The following is an 18,344-nucleotide window of genomic DNA, read 5'->3' as shown; positions in this document are numbered from 1 at the left end:
TTAGCAGAAGAAAGCTGGATCTATCTTCGCTTCGGGATCTGCCGCCCGGTTGGGCCTGGTGCTCTCTAGCAGTCTCCTTACTTCCCACTCCGTGCACTCTCTAGCTGAAGCTGGCTTTCAGGCAGCACTCCTAGTTGACCGTTCTCCCCCGTCTGTAGCCACTGCGCGGGCGCTGTTAGACAGCAACAGCCCCACAGGTCTGCTCCTCACTGAGCCCTATGGAGTTCTCTGCTCTAACTGACTCACTGCTCCTCCTCTCCTGTTCTTGCCTACGCCACCTAGCAACCAGACTCTCCACCACACCCCTTGAGAGGAGATGGAGGCTCTACCCCCTCCACTATTCCAGTGAAGGTGAAGGCTTGCCCCCTCCTGGGATCCCCAGGGGTCCTCTCATGGGTACATGTGTGAGACCTGATCACTATGCGCCTGTGTTCCACACCCCAGTCAGCCTTCTGGATTACCTGTATTGTACTGTCCCCAGCATGGGTGCAGTACTCAGTGGTGCCTGACCAGGTCAGGGGCGCCACATTATCACCTTCGCTTTGTGCATATAACTAGAATATAAACCATTAATAACAGCAATAATAACAACAGTACATTTATAAGACAATATTTATCACATTTCAAGGACCCCATTCCATTCACCTGGTGTTGTACTCAACCTAAAATGGGGGAAAAAACCAACATGAATTAAAAATGACCCGCAAGAGTTGTCATAGGGTCAGTATTGTGTATATATACGCTGGGTGCCTGCGGCCTGTACGTATGTGTGTATGCATGTATGCCGCCGGTATGTGTGTGCGGCCGGTGGGTGAGTAGTGTGTGCCAGCGGTCCGTGTGTAGTGTGTGTACAATGCCAGCTGCCGGTATATATGTATGCGCGGTGTCAGCAGTCCGTGAGTATAGTGTGTGTCTGTCTTCCGGCTCCTGCAGCAGTTGCTGAGTATATAGCCAGAGCGTGGAGCAAAGCATTGCGGAGCGATTTTCTGCTACAGCCGTATCCCTCGCACCCATATATATGGGAAAACGAGTATAACAGTTTTTTGTTATTTTTATTTATGCATAAACACCATAGATTACATTACAAACATATTTTTAACATCAAAGACAAAAAATCAGTTAAAAGAGGACATATCCTGGTAAAAAAAACGTTTAATTGAAAGGTCGGTTGAGGTGTATGGGGGTTTCCTGACCTGAACAGTTTGTCAGTATTATATCGATAGGCACTTGTCATGGACTATATATAGTGTGTATATATTTGACATACATAATGAGTTCAGATAGCGTTATTATGGTGCTGGGAAACTGAATGATTGACGTGTGTGTGTGTATGTATGTATGTATGTGTGTATATATATGTGTGTGTATATATATGTATATATATATATATATATATATATATATATATATATTTATAAAATATATATATATATAAAATATATATATAATATAAGTGTGTACATTAAAAAAAAATCCATTTTGGAGGACCAGTCTGTGTTCCAGGATATGAGGATACGCTCAGGGAACGTATCCACCATTTTCTGGAAGTGCGGGCACTCTGAGGAGTGTGAGTGCAGTGATACTGAACTCACGCTCCCCACAGTTCCAAGCACAGCAGTGTGAATCACGCAGCGAGCTGTGTCCTTGTGCGTAGAGCCGGCTTACAGGCGCTCTGTGCATGCGACAAGCATTTCACTGAAGACAATGAGAAGGAGGGGCGCGGGGGAACGAAGATGCAGGAGGTAATGAGGAAGAACGGCGAAGACCGGGTGAGACCCGGGTGACAGCCTGACAGGGGTTGACCTGGGAGGACCTTTCTGTGCCATATGAGATGTCAGGGGGACGGAGACTGGGGACGGGGGATTTTGGCCACACCGGGGACCGTGTGAGGACATTCATCTCCCATCTAACACTTTGATCATGCCAGATGGGAGAAGAATCATTTTTTTTTACCGGCGCGACATTAACTGTCACGTTGTCGCTGTTAAAAACCTCAATTATCAATTAGAAGAAGGAACCCACTTATCAAAAACCATAAAGAAAATTCCTATATTAAAATTACCAAATTTTATTAGTTAATTACTAAAAAAACTGTCAGTACAGTCAGAAATAGAATAGCCACTAAAAAGTGGTTTGGACGGGTGTAAGGGACAAAGTGCGCCAGATGTCGATATAAAGAAATATTCAATATATATATAGGAGGGATGGGGCCTATCCTAGCCCTATGAGTGTCCCCTACCTACTAGCGGAGTGTAAACACCCTAACACTTGGTGCCCCCGCTCCTCGGCGGCTGTCCCTCACTGTCCCTCCAACCACAAAACCACCATCACCATACAGTGTGTGTGCAGAAAGTGCAGTCAAAAAACTAATAGTCTGAATAGCCACTCTATAGGTTAAATACAGATCTTGCAACAATGGTTCCCCAGTCAGAGTAACCACTCTATAGAGTCATACAATAGATTAAATTAAACCCTTGAAGGATAAATAGACAGTGCTTCCATCCTCCAGGACATATCAGTATAAATACAATTTTATGCCTAGGCACCTGCACACCTATCTCAGGTCATCATATTAGTCATCTCAATTTGATGAAAGTACTTATCATAACGTTGTCATCTCATCTCATCTCAATGCGTTTCTCCCTCAGGATGTCTGGGGGTTCATCAGGAGATGTTCAGTCTTTTCAGCCGATGTCACAATGGAGATACGGTTATTATGCCTAATAGCGTCACTGGGGACCACATGAATCTGGGTCCTATCCCATTCAATGGTAACAGAAATAATGCCCCATCAGGCCATTACACCACCACCCCTTCTTATTATAAACTCTGTCAATGCCGAGTGGTCCCGCCCCCATGAGGCTTACCGTTGTTGGAGGGACAGTGAGGGACAGCTGCCGAGGAGCGGGGGCACCAAGTGTTAGGGTGTTTACACTCCGCTGGTAGGTAGGGGACACTCATAGGGCTAGGATAGGCCCCATCCCTCCTATATATATATTGAATATTTCTTTATATCGACATCTGGCGCACTTTGTCCCTTACACCCGTCCAAACCACTTTTTAGTGGCTATTCTATTTCTGACTGTACTGGCAGTTTTTTTAGTAATTAACTAATAAAATTTTGGTAATTTTAATATAGGAATTTTCTTTATGGTTTTTGACACGTTGTCGCTGTTACACAGTTTGTAACAGCAATCACGTGAATGGGGACCAGAAAAAACGACGCTGATCGATTATCTCCAGGGTCTCAGCCACCCCCGGTAGCTGAAATCCCGAAGATTTTCTGACTCTGCGGGGCCCTATATCCTTTTTTCCGACCGCCGTTAAAAGGCATATCGGCGGTCGTTATGGGGTTAAGACCCGGGGCCTTGCATCTCCACTGCGCCCCTCCCCCACGCCTGTATCAAAGCTCCAATACGTTTAGCAAGGCTAAGGTACGCAGAGTTAAATAGTGTGTGTGTGTGTGTGTATTATGTATACATACATATTGGAGTTTATATTGATGAAAAAATGTATACCAATTTATTATTTTATAAAACTCTTATACTTGATAATTATTTATAGCATTGAATTTATTTAGATTTGTATAAACTATTAACAGGAAGGGGGATATTAAAAGTGTACATATATTTAACATATTCTATGTATTTTAACAGTGCAAAAAAAACTTAATAAGCTTTACCTATTGGGGTGGATGTGTAATATTTTTCCACCTTGCGGTATACTCTCATTATTAAATAGTTTGAGGTCACACATATACAGATGTAATCGGGAGTTTGCCGCGATTAGTATCTCCCATATCCACTTCAGTCTTTGGTCAAAAAATTCCCCATGTTTTTTGTCTTTGATTTTAAAAATATGTTTGCAGTGTAATATATAGAATTTTTGCATAAATAAAAATAATAGAAAATTGATATTATATATTCGATTTATCTTGTCTCTCTTTGATAAATTGTATAATGAGGTAAGATACCGCTATTATGGTAGTGGGAAACTGAATCATTATTGACGTGTGTGTGTGTATATATATGTTTGTATATATGTGTGTGTGTGTGTGTGTGTGTGTATATATATATATATATATATATATAATTTATATATTTGTGAGGGAAGGGTTAACCTTTTTGGACTGGTTAGGAAAATAGAAATTCATTCTCCCTTGCAAGACCAAACCAGACTTATTTACGTAATAAACTGAGACCAAACTCAAGGACGCAGAATGTTTTGACTTACAAAACAACTGAAAAACATCTTGTTATGGAAGAAGAAACATCATAGACTGTTATGGGAGTATAAGTCATTGTGTTAATTTCTCTTGCTGGGAATATGTAATCCACGCCTTAATGAATGTAGATTAATAAATATGTATGTTGCATAGTTACGCCCTAATCAACTTTGTATAACCTTGTAATGTAAACAAAATATTACACTTTGTATTCGGAGCCGCACATCTCCAAGTCTTATGTGTATAACAGCGTCTGCCTGTTTTCATTTGAGGCAAAGGGAGTAGCAGAGGGGGGTACTGGTACTCTTTCTGCATTCGGACATCGCTGGCAACAGCTGTGACCATTAGGTCAACCTAACATTATCTGGCACCCGAAAAAGCAGGGACCCGGGTTTGTAATCCCAGGACGCAGTGGACTGTCTTGCCATCCAGAGGAGGAGTGGACCAGACGTGGGGACCAGAAACACCTGGCCAGGTAAGAGTTGAACCTTATTCTTCTTTTTATGCTCCCCACATCTGATCTCCCCTATCCTCACCGCCAAGAGGGACACTGTGAGTAAGAAACTGGGTTATTGGCGGGTTTCTACTGAACTCTGAGAGAGAAAGCTTTTGCCAGCAGATGTTTTCTGTACCTTGTTTGTTTTGATGCCCCTCTGTGCTTTGTTCCCGTGTGTCTGCTCTCCTTGTTGGTTGTCATAGATCCCATACATCAGTGAGTGTTGAAAAAGAGTAGTCTACCTGCTCTGTCCAATGGATGTGATATTCACTGCCCTAGTGTTAGTGGGAATAGCCCTGTTTGCCATTGCTATCGGATATAGAGTGTACCTTTTTGGTACAAGAAGGGTAACCCAGCGCCATTCAAGATACTCAGCCCCCTCTGAACGGTTAGGACACCACCTTTCAGTAGGAATACAGATCAAGAGTCAGTCTCTGGGTACTTCCAGGAAAGGTGGTTCTAGACCTCACCTTAGGTAGGAATACAAATAAGGAGTTAAGCTGGTGTCACACTAAGCGACAGCGACAACGACGTCGCTGTTACGTCACCATTTTCGGTGACGTAACAGCGACCTTGTAAGTCGCTGTTATGATCGCTGCTTAGCTGTCAAACACAGCAGAAGCAGTGATCATAACGTCGCTGTGCTACATGTGCAGAGAGCAGGGAGCCGCGCTTAGCGCTGGCTCCTTGCTCTCCTAGGTACAGTACACATCGGGTTAATTAACCCGATGTGTGCTGCAGCTACATGTCACAGTGCAGTGAGCAAGGAGCCGCGCGCACTGCTTAGCGCTGGCTCCTTGCTCTCCTTGCTACAGTATACATCGGGTTAATTACCCGATGCATACTGCAGCCACATGTCACAGTGCAGGAGCCGGCACTGGCAGCAAGAGCGGAGGCTGGTAACCAGCGTAAACATCGGGTAACCAGGGAAAGGTCTTCCCTTGGTTACCCGATGTTTACGCTGGTTACAGCTTACCGCAGCTGCCAGTGCCGGCTCCTGATCGCTTCATTTCGTCGCTCTCTCGCTGTCACACACAGCGATGTGTGTGTCACAGCGGGAGAGTGACGACCAAAAAATGAAGCTGGACATTCAGCAACGACCGGCGACCTCACAGCAGGGGCCAGGTCGTTGCTGGATGTCACACACAGCGACAGCGACGGGACGTCGCTGCAACGTCACAGAAAATGGTGACGTAGCAGCGACGTCGTTGTCGTCGTCGTTATGTGTGACACCAGCTTTAGTCTCTGAGTATCTCCAGGATAGGTAGGTTTAGTCCGAAAGACATTCAAGGGTCTAAAAGCTGAAGAAGATAGACGGAGAATGGGGCAAGGAATATCAAAAGACAGAAGAGCTGGATGCACCCTGCAACATCTCATTACGTGTTATCATGGCAAAAGAACAGCCAGTCAGTCCAAGGAAGTTTTTAAGACCTTTGCATTGAAGGGGAAGGATTAATTGGACCCCAACAAATGGGACACAATAAGCGCTACTAGAGCAGGAGTGATAGCAGATAAATCATGGACTGAACTAGTCAGAACTCTTCCTAACATGGCAAAAACAGCCCACGATCAAGGTTGGATATACCATGAAGAATCAGACACATGGGAAGAAACTGGGAAGAAGGCTAATAAGGAACAGCAGCTTCCTCTGTACCTGTCAGTTACTCCTGGAACAACTCCAAAAACAGCAGGATCCCCGGAATGGACCTGCACAAACTGTGGCCAACAAAATCCGGACTGGAGTGAAACATGCCTAGCCTGTGGAGCCCCACAGCACAAGCTACAAGCCACAGCACCAGTGCCTCTTTATCACGTAGTGGAAAGAGGAGTCCTGATAAGACCACCTGTTAATCCACAAAACCCAGATGCTCCCAGAGATACAGTTCCTCGTACGTATGATGACTACGTACCCTGGACTCCAGCCGAGCAGATGGCTTTCCTGCAAAATGCTCCAGACCCGACTAGAAACCCAGTCAGTTTTTCACGTTACCTGAACCAAATACAGGTCTCCTACAGAAGCACTTGGGTGGACAAGGAGGGTTTGTGTAGAGTTAAAATGTCTCCCGAACTGTATGCCAAACTCACTGCTGATCTGACAGTGCATGTTCCGGACGATACCCGTACTGTGGCATCCGGCCAGGACTTCATGATAAGACTCAATCTTTTCTGCGCCCAGGAGCAAAGAACTAAGGGCACAATGGGACCAGTGCATCAAGGTCCTGTGGAGAATGTCAGCTCATTTTACTACAGATTGATGCAGTCATTCGCAGATGAAGGGCTGGACATACAAGCAGCTGCAATACGTCGCCTGATGGTAAGATCCTTCATGGGTGGAATACATGCACCTCTGGCAGAAAGATGGAAAGCATGCTGCCCAGAATGGAGAAACATGGAAGACATATATATCTTCTAGTCAACAAAGCAAGTGGCTTAGAAACCGAAGCAAAGGATAAAAGGAGCAACAAGAAAGTTGTCATAGCAGCAGTGGATGGTCAGCCAGAAGGTACAAGAAAGAAGGCACCGACCTGCTACTATTGTGGGATCAGAGTACATGTGATCAGAGACTGTAGAAAAAAAAAAGAGGGACACTCAAAACCAACCAGAAAGTCAGGAGGAGAAGACTGCCTGACTTGCAGCAGCACGGGATAGGGATGCCAGAGGTCCATTTATACACATCCCCCTTCACATTGGCAACAAGGAAATAAGAGCTTTGGTGGACTCAGGAGCCTCACGCTCCATACTCCACAGGAACCTGGTGCCTGAAGGATCCATCTCATCCGAAGCTACTGTAGTATCCGGATTTGATGGACAAGCCCAGATAATCCCAATAACACATCCACTAAAGGTGAAACTGGGACCACACATGTTCGTGTCTAAATTCTTAGTGTCCCCCCTGGGTGGAGATGCCCTAGTGGGAGCAGATCTACTATCAAGACTGCAAGCTCAGATTGTCTACAATGAAGATGGATCTGCTATCCTGCAAATACCAGAAGATATCCCAGAAGAAGTCCTGTGCACCCTCCAGATGATCGAAGATCAACCAGAATCTGATATTACACGTGAAGTAAACACGGATCCAATACTTCTACAAGTTCCTGCAAAACTCTGGTCCACATCAAAAACTGACCTCGGCACACTTCCCGTGCCCCCCGTAAAAGTTTCAGTCAAGCCTGGAATTACACCACCGCAGCTGAGACAATATCCTCTCAATGCTCAACAGGAAGCTGCCCTGGATTACCAAATAAAAGAACTGCTGAAGTCGGGAGCCCTCAAAACTACTAAGTCTCCTTACAACACTCCGCTGTTTCCTGTTAAGAAGATACAAGTAAAAAAAGGTGACCCAGTTATGTACCGGATGGTACACGATCTGAGAGCAGTGAACTCAATACTGGAGCCCTTCACCCCTGTTGTACCAAATCCACATACGATGCTCACACAGGTGCCGGCTACATCCACCCATTACACAGTCATAGACCTTGCTAATGCTTTTTTCTCAGTTCCACTGGACCCAACATGCCAAGATTTCTTTGCATTCACGCACAAGCAAAATCAATATACATGGACACGCCTGCCCCAAGGTATGCAGCATTCCCCTACGCTATATACTCAGGCTATAAGTAGTGTTCTTCAAAGCTGGAAGCCCCCTGAACACTGTGTCCTTCTCCAGTACGTGGATGATCTACTACTGTGCTGCCCTAGTGAAGAAGAATGTAAAACTGCTTCAATAAGCCTTCTTACCTTTCTGGCAGAAGTAGGATGCAAAACAAGCAGAGATAAATTGCAATTCTGCAAGACGAGGGTCACTTTCCTGGGTCATTGCCTTTCTGAGGGACAAAAACACCTCAGCCCGGACAGACAAGAAGTTATCAGAAAAGCAAGCATTCTCAAGAATCTTAAGCAACTTAGAGGATTTTTAGGATTGATCTCATTCTGCAGACAGTGGATTCCCAATGCGTCACTACTCATGCAACCGCTGTATGATTGTACAAAGAATGTTCCTTTCTTCCTTACAGAAGAAGCTCGACAAAACTTTCAAAAGCTCAAGGAACTAGCGATTGATGCACCTGCTCTGGCACTACCAAACTATGATCTCACCTTCTATCTGTGTGTAGCAGAGCTTCAAGGATTTGCCGTAAGAGTACTTACCCAGAAGACGGACAAACATCACATAATAGGGTACTACTCCTCTCAACTCGACAACGTCACCAAAGCAGCACCAACCTGTGTCCGTGCCGTTACAGCAGTTTCAAACATTCTGCAGAAAGCATCTGAAATCTCACTCGATTTACCGACTACCATTCTTACCAGCCATGACATTTATGCTGTTCTCAACCAAGTGCAGCTGAAACACCTCTCCATGGCAAGACAAGTCAGACTTCAGTGCACGCTGTTGCTACCCCCAAACATCTCATTTGCTCGAGTTACAAGTCTAAACCTTGCTGATCTGCTGATCTTCACAAGTTTAGAAGGGGGGACAGAAGAGAGGACCAAAGAGTGACAAACGTACCAGCGCACCATTTGATCATGATTGTCAGGAACTCATTGAACATGAGGCAAAGCCCCTGCACAATATTCAGGCAACACCGCTTACAAATCCAGACTTTGAACTTTTTGTGGATGGTAGCAGATACGCTGATGAAGCAGGCAAGTTCCACACCGGATTTGCAGTAGTGACTCTATTTGCAGTCTTAGCCAAACAACCGCTACCTCCACGCATATCTGCTCAAGAAGCAGAACTTCTCGCCCTCATCTGGGCAATTGAGTTTCTGGAAAAACGAACAGCGAACATCTACACAGACTCAGCCTATGCATACGGCATTGTGCACAATTTTGGCACTATCTGGCAGACTAGAGGATTCCTCACAGCAACAGGAAATCCCATCAGGCATGGAGCCTCAGTGAAGAAACTAATGGAAGTAGCCTTGATACCAAAGCAGCTAGCAATCATAAAGGTTGCTGCCCACACCAAGGCTCAAACACCCGAGGCAAGGGGAAATCGCTTGGCCGACCAAACAGCAAAACAAGCAGCCTTACTCCCTTTGAAGGAGACGGAAACCGTGTCAACGACGGAGGAAGAAATGCAGAACCTCTTTGAGACACAAGAAAACGCCTCTGAGGAAGAAAAGGCCAGATGGCAGGCCAAGGAGGCAGAAAAGGTGGAGGGGATTTGGCGCCTAAACTGGCTTTCCGTCCTGCCACGCAGTTGGTTCCCTGCCATTTTCCAAGTACTCCACTACCCCACACACGGTAGCACAAACTCCATCATGAACCAGATGCAACCTTATTGGGTAGCCCCCGGCTTCAGGCAATGTGCCTCCCAGAGAAAAAGAAGCTTGTCACATCTGTCAACAGCATAATCCAGGCCAGCTAACTTAAAACCCCGCAAAGACACATGCCAAAGATGTTTGCCCCATTTCAAAGAGTACAAATAGACTATATACAGTTGCCAAAACATGGTATCTACGAGTTTGTACTTGTCTGTGTAGACCTCTTCTCAGGATGGCCAGAGGCCTACCCTGTAAGCTCAGCCACGGCCCGAACTACAGCAAAAAATTGGCCTGTGAGCTGGTGCCTTGGTTTGGACTCCCTGAAGTCATAGAGTCGGATCGAGGTACTCATTTCACTGGACAAGTTTTCCAGAACACCTGTGCCCTGTTAGGCATTCAGTCAGCCTTACACATGCCTTACCACCCACAGTCATCAGGGAAAGTGGAAAGGTTAAATGGAACTCTAAAGCTCAAATTAGCCAAGGCAGTGGAGGAGACTGGTAGACCATGGACAGAATGTCTCCCCATAGCTCTTTACTCTATAAGGACTACCCCACAGGGAAAGCACAGGCTCTCACCCTTTGAAATTCTCTTTGGTAGTGCACCCAGATTAGGATGCTACTTCCCGCAGGAGTTACACCTGCAATGTGATAGCCTAATGTCTTATGTTGTTTCTCTGCAGAAGAGACTAACTGAAACCCACCAAAGGGTCTACTCTTCTCTACCTGATCCTGATGCAGTTCCAGGAACCCACTCCTTAAAGCCTGGTGACCGGGTCTACCTAAAGAAGCACGTGAGAAAGACCCTTGAGCAACGATTCGAAGGGCTTTTGACTGTCCAGCTGACCACTCCAACCTCCGTGAAACTTGAGGGGAGATCGACATGGGTCCATGCCAGCCACTGCAAGAAGGCCTAATACTGCTAAGTATTTCTATGTGTACTTCCTTTTTGGGGCCTTCTACAACACGGCAGAATTCATTTGAGACCCATCATGAAGTGTTAGCTGAAAAACTTGAGATCACAGACTGCTGGATATGTACACACGCACCTGTGACAGCCTCTTCTATGCCATACTTAGCTATCCCAGTCCCAATAGACGAAGTGTTTCAATGGGGAGGCTGTTACAATAGACTATCAGTCAATGACACAAAGTATCAAAAACTGTGCATCACTAGTGTACCCATACCAATAGCAGGGTGGGTAGATTTCACCTGGTAGCAAGACAACCTTATGACTGGCCTTCCCGGAACCCAGCAATTTTTAGCCTTTGAAGGAAGCAGCTGGGTACCCCGTAATTACACAAAAACACCTATTATGGGCAATATTCCAACAGAAGGAATTAAAATAAGTTTTGGGCGAACCTCTGACAGTGTTGATGCATTTAAACCTTTGCTGTTAGAGAGACATCTGCATGACCATGGGTGGGTATACAATTCATTGTTTCCAGAAGGCACAAATGATACCTGTTACTCCCAACCCGGAAATTTATGGTGCAATGATTCTGACCCGTATGTGCCTGGCCGAGAAACCTGTGGTGAACAATCCGCAGGGTATTGTAGTCCCCTAGGCCAACTTCCCGGATGGTGTATGCTCAGAAACATATCGGCCTTTATAGATATAGTACATAGACTCATATTACAACATTCTGCCATCTGGGATCTCCCACCGCAAACCTACTGGGTTTGTGGTTACAATGCCTACAAATGGCTACCAGTAGGAGTAAATGGCACCTGCACCTTGGCCCGTTTGACCCCTGCCACCTTCATTATCAATACCACTGATATACCGGCAGGGAAAATGCCTCTCCACCTACTGGTAAAGAGAGCGGCAGACAACAAAGACAGGCCTTGTGGCCGACCCCATGTGATTCAAATGAGTCATGTCAACAAATTTTTCAGTTCTCTTTTTATCTATCCCATGATAATGCAGATGTATGATAAGTTGGTGGACAGCACTGACTATCTTGATGATCAAATTTTTGAGGTTCTCCAGGCAGTAAATAGTACCATTGCCATACAGAGACAATTAATTATTGTAACCAACCAACATACTTTGGTACTGGATTACCTCACTGCGGCCCAAGGGGGGATGTGCCAAGTAATAGGCCCAAGCTGTTGTCACTACATAGATCCAAAAGGAACCTTAAAAGCCCAAGCCAGTTTAACTGAGATACAAAAGCTGAGGAAAAAACATGATGAGGAGGTACTCAGAAGCTCAGATGCTTGGTGGAGCAATACCTTTTCAATGTTCAACCCTGCAAACTGGTTTAAAGGAATAGAAGGATTGTTCATGGGGATACTGCAATCAGTGTTCCAAGTGTTACTCTGTTTATTAGTTGCTTATGTAGTGTTCAATTTGCTAATGGCTTTGTTTTCCCGCTGCTTGAAGCAATGTAGATACAATGATTATTCAGCACCCGTATGAAATCACTAATATGGTTTATTTCTCTCCTCTCTACTCCTTCCTCTAGAAATCACCTTGGCGTATCATGATGAGACTCCCATCGAGAGGCATGCAGGCAGCACTGGGTGTTGGATGTGAGACGACACACTCCCTGAGCAACCCCGCGGCTCAGAAAGTATCTGGTGGCTAGCCTGCTCACTCTAAAGTTCATAGCATCTTGATAGCCTCCCTGTGCATCATTCATGCCAAAAGGGGGGATTGTGAGGGAAGGGTTAATTTTTTTGGACTGGTTAGGAAAATAATAGAAAAATAATAGAAATTAATTCTCCCTTGCAAGACCAAACCAGACTTATTTTCGTAATAAACTGAGACCAAACTCAAGGACGGAGAATGTTTTGACTTAGAAACGACTGAAAAACATCTTGATATGGAAGAAGAAATGTCATAGACTGTTATGGGAGTATAAGTTTCATAGTTTTTAAGGTTGAAGGGAGACTCTAAGGGGCACTTTGCACACTGCGACATCGCAGGTGCGATGTCGGTGGGGTCAAATTGAAAATGACGCACTTCCGGCATCGCATGCGACATCGCAGTGTGTAAAGACTGGATGATACGATTAACGAGCGCAAAAGCGTCGTAATCGTATCATCGGTACAGCGTCGGCGTAATCCATAATTACGCTGACGCAATGGTCCGATGTTGTTCCTCGCTCCTGCGGCAGCACACATCGCTGTGTGTGAAGTCGCAGGAGCGAGGAACGTCTCCTACCAGCCTCACTGCGGCTTCCGTAGGATATGCGGAAGGAAGGAGGTGGGCAGGATGTTTACATCCTGCTCATCTCCGCCCCTCCGCTCTGATTGGCCGCCTGCCGTGTGACGTCGCAGTAACGCCGCACGACCCGCCCCCTTAACAAGGAGGCGGGTCGCCGGCCACAGGGACGTCGCACGGCAGGTGAGTGTGTGTGTGAAGCTGGCGTAGCGATAACTTTCGCTACGCCAGCTATCACCACATATCGCTGCTGCGACGGGGGCGGGCACTATCGCACTCGGCATCGCAGCATCGGCCTGCGATGTCTTAGTGTGCAAAGCCCGCCTAAGTCCATCTAGTTCAATCCGTAGCCTAACATGTTGATCCAGAGGAAGGCAAAAAAACCCCAATGTGTCAAATAAGCTCCAATGGGGAAAAAAATTCCTTCCTGACTCCACATACGGCAATCAGACTAGTTCCTTGGATCAACACCCTGTCATAAAATCTAATATACATATCTGGTAATATTATATTTTTCAAGAAAGGCATCCAGGCTCTGCTTAAATGTTAGTAGTGAATCACTCATTACAATATCATGCGGCAGAGAGCTCCATAGTCTCACTGCTCGTACAGTAAAGAATCCTCGTCTGTGATTATGATTAAACCTTCTTTCCTCAAGACGTATCGGATGCTCCCGTGTTCCAGTCGCAGGCCTAGGTGTAAAGAGATCTTTGGAAAGCTCTCTGTACTGTCCCCTCATATGTTTATACATTGTGATTGGATCCCCCCTAAGCCTTTGTTTTTCCAAACTAAATAACCCCAAGTTTAATAACCTGTCTTGGTGTTGCAGCCCACCCATTCCTCTAATAATCTTGGTCGCTCTTCTATCTACCTGTAAGATTATGCTATTTATAACCTTCTATACTTTTGCTATCAAGAAAAGCATCCATTCCTCTCTTAAATTCATTCAGTGAGTTGGCCATCACCACTTCCACAGGAAGAGAGTTCCAGAGCCTCACTGCTCTTACCGTGAAGAACCCTCTTCTATGCTGATGCAGGAATTTTCTTTCCTCCAATCGAAGAGAATGCCCCCTTGTTCTTGTCATAGTCCTTGGTACAAACAGATCATGGGAGAGATCTCTATAAGGCCCTCTGATATATTTGTACATGTTTATTAGGTCTCCCCTAAGTCTTCTCTTTTCTAGAGTAAATAGACCTAATTTTCATAACCTTTCCATGTATTGTAATGCACCCACTCCATTTATTATTTTAGTAGCCAGCCTCTGAACCCTTTCAAGTTCAGTAATGTCTGTCTTGAGCACCGGCGCCCAAAATTGCACACAATACTCCAAGTGTGGTCTGACTAGTGATTTGTACAGAGGGAGAATGATGTTTTCATCTCATGCCCCCAGACCTCTTCTAATGCATCCCATCACCCTATTTGCTTTGGTGGCTGCTGCCTGACACTGGGCACTCCAATTTAGTTTCTTATTGACTAAGATGCCTAAGTCTTTTTCCATGTCTGATTTCCCCAGCAGTTTCCCATTTATTAAGTAATCGTAGCATCTGTTTCTCCTTCCCATGTGCATAACCTTACACTTATCTGTGTTAAACCTCATTTGCCATTTTTCAGCCCAATTCTCCAATTTACTCAAATCCATCTGTAGTTGCAAACTGCCCTCCTTTGTGTTAACTACCTTACATAGTTTTGTATCATCTGCAAATACTGATATTTTACTCTGTAAACCATCCACCAGATCATTAATAAATATATTAAATAGTAGGGGGCCCAATACAGACCCCTGTGGCACCCCACTAGTAACCCTGGCCCAATCTGAGTATGCGCCATTAATAACCACTCTTTGTTTTCTACCACTAAGCCAGCTACCTACCCATCTACACACATTTTCCCCGAGCCCAAGCTTTCTCCTTTTACTTAGCAGTCTTTTATGTGGGACAGTGTCAAATGCTTTACCGAAGTCGAGATAAATGACATCCAATGATTCTCCTCGGTCCACGTGAGAGCTTACATCCTCATAGAAGCTGATCAGGTTAGTTTGACAGGAGCGATCCTTCATAAATCCATGTTGATATGGAGTTAAACAATTATTAACATTGAGACATTCCATAATAGTATCCCTTAAAAACCCTTCAAACATTTTACGCACAACAGATGTTAAGCTTACCGGCCTATAGTTTCCAGGTTCCCTTTTACACCCTTTTTTGAATATTGGTACCACATTTGCTAGCCGCCAATCCAGTGGAACAGACCCAGTTTCTATAGAGTCTTTAAATATAAGGAACAGAGACCTGTCTATCACTCTACTTAACTCCCTTAATACCCGAGGGTGAATGCCATCAGGGCTTGGTGATTTCTCAATTTTAATGTTACTAAGTCGGTTCTGCACTTCTTCCTGGGTTAGGCAGGTCATACTTAATGAAGCGTTTACATTATCACTCTGCATTTCCCGTGGCATATGCTTTTCCTGTGTGAACACAGTTGAGAAAAAAGTATTTAAAACATTTGCTTTTCCCACATCGCTTTCTATGATTTTACCCTCATTGTTCTTTAAAGGGCCAACACCATCAATTTTAATCTTTTTTCTGTTTATATAATTAAAGAATAGTTTGGGATTTGTTTTGCTTTCCTTAGCAATTAGTCTCTCAGTTTCTACTTTTGCTAAATGTATTTGTTTGTTACACATTTTATTTTTTTCTCTATATCTTTTTAATGCTTCTTCGCTGCCTTCTTGTTTTAGCTTTTTAAATGCCTTTTTCTTATTATTCATTGCCCCTTTTACATCCTTATTTAGCCACATTGGTTTTCTCCTGTTCCTAGCCCTTTTATTTCCGTACGGTATGGCTCGCTCGCAGTGGGTGTTTAATACCGATTTAAAAATTTCTCACTTATTTTCTGTGCTCCCATTTTTGAGGACATTGTCCCAATCAATTTGGCGAAGGTCTTCTCTAAGCTGATCAAACTTTGCTTTCCTGAAATTCAGCGTTTTTGTAACCCCCCCTCCAAGGCACCTTACTGAAGGACAAGTGGAATTGTATTATATTGTGGTCACTATTCCCGAGGTGCCCATCCACTCGTACGTCTGTTATTCTATCTGGCCTGTTGCTTAAAATTAAGTCCAGAAGGGCTGCCCCTCTAGTTGAGCCCTGCACAAGTTGGGACAGATAATTATCCTTAGTTACTGACAGAAGCCGGTTTCCTTTCTGAGATACGCAGGTTTCAGTTTCCCAGTCTATATCGGGGTCGTTGAAGTCCCCCATAATAATCACCTCATTGTGATTTGCTGCTTTTTTGTCTATTTGTTTCAATAATACATTTATAGTAGTTTCTGTTTTATTTGGTGGCTTATAACAAACCCCTATGAGGATTTTATTAGTTTTCCCTCCTTGCATCTCCACCCATAGAGACTCCACCTCTTCATTTCCCTCTTGAATATCTTCTCTTAGTCTGGGCTTTAAACTGGACTTTATATATAGACAGACTCCACCCCCTTTCCTTTTTTTACGATCCCTCCTAAACAATTCATATCCTTGCAGGTTAGCCGCCCAGTCATAACTGTCATCTAACCATGTCTCAGTTATTCCTACTATGTCGTATTTTTCCTCATACATTACCAGCTCCAGTTCTTCCATCTTATTGGTCAGGCTTCTTGCATTGGTCAGCATGCAGGAAAGAAGTTTTGCTCCCCTTTTCTTAGCTTCCTTCTTAGTACCCTGTCTTGGGTCCTCTTTGCGGCATCTAGTATCCTTGATTAGTTTGTCCTTCTGCTTCATGTTCTTGTCTGCTATTTTTTCTCCCATCCCCTCTTCTTCTATTTTAAAGCCCTCCCGATGAGTGTGGCAAGCCTTCTGCCGAACGTGTGTTTCCCAGGTTTTGTGAGGTGTATCCCGTTTCTTGCGAGAAGTCCATCGTAGAGGTAATTCACTCCATGGTCCAAGAATCCAAATCCTTGCTGCCTGCACCATCGTCATAGCCAGTTGTTCAAATCTAGTATCCTATTCCATCTTCTGACACCATGGCCATCGACTGGGAGGATTGATGAGAAAACAACCTGTATGTTCCGTTCCTTTATTTTCTTCCCCAGAATTTCAAAGTCTTCACAAATAGTTGGTAGATCATTTCTTGCCGTGTCGTTTCTTCCTACATGTATCAATAGGAATGGGTATTCGTCCTTGGATCCGAGGATAGTTGGTATCCTGTTGGCCACATCCTTGATTTTTGCTCCCGGGAGGCAGCATACTTCTCGTGCGGTTATGTCCGGCCTGCAGATAGTTGCCTTCGTGCCTCTTAGTAGTGAGTCGCTCATAACTACCACTCTTCTTTTCTTTCTGGACGCACTGCTTGTTGCTCCTGAGTGTTTTTGAGTGTCTTTTGTTTCTGCTTTTGTTGACAAAGTAACTTCTTTTGATGATACTGTGTCATTATGTTAATTTCTCTTGCTGGGAATATGTAATCCACGCCTTAATGAATGTAGATTAATAAATATGTATGTTGCATTTGCATAGTTACGCCCTAATCAACTTTGTATAACCTTGTAATGTAAACAACATAATACACTTTCTATTCGGAGCCGCACATCTCCAAGTCTTATGTGTATAACAGCGTCTGCCTGTTTTCATTTGAGGCAAAGGGAGTAGCAATGGGGGGTACCGGTACTCTTTCTGCATTCGGACATCGCTGGCAACAGCTGTGACCGTTAGGTCAACCTAACAATATATATATTTACAGTATATGTGTTCATATGTATACATAATTACAATAGTCCAAAACAGCATAGGTGCATGACACTTCATTATTAATTCACTCAAACAACCATCCTTATATAAAACAATGGAACGAGATTCATGCAAAAATATTTTTAATAAAGATATTTGTGAAAATTTTTTACAAATAAACAAACATCAAGCAGACACATTCCTATGAGGGACAAAAATGCATAAAAATAATGTATTTGATCAGTGCTGCTGTGTTGCACAATTAAAACTAACAGATCAGAATGAATAAACCAAACTGCATAATAAGTAATATACAATTAATTATATTAATATATTATTAATTAATATATTATATATATTGGTACTGCTTGAAAAAAGTCACTTGTGACTGAAACGTCGTGCTGTATCATATGGGCCATTAAATAGGCTTTTCCATTCAAGATTGAAGCTGTGTGCTGCCTTCATTTTTTTT

The 18,344-nt window shown here is 44.1% G+C and overlaps 1 pseudogene; it reads left to right on the top strand.

Annotated features, from left to right (window-relative positions):
• Positions 1-1,733: 1,733 nt before the first annotated feature.
• On the top strand, positions 1,734-12,412 carry LOC142289825 (uncharacterized; annotated as a pseudogene).
• Positions 12,413-18,344: the final 5,932 nt, after the last annotated feature.

Source organism: Anomaloglossus baeobatrachus, chromosome 2 (genome assembly GCF_048569485.1).
Source record: "Anomaloglossus baeobatrachus isolate aAnoBae1 chromosome 2, aAnoBae1.hap1, whole genome shotgun sequence".
Taxonomy (NCBI): domain Eukaryota; kingdom Metazoa; phylum Chordata; class Amphibia; order Anura; family Aromobatidae; genus Anomaloglossus; species Anomaloglossus baeobatrachus.
This window is presented reverse-complemented; position numbering and strand designations above follow the sequence as displayed.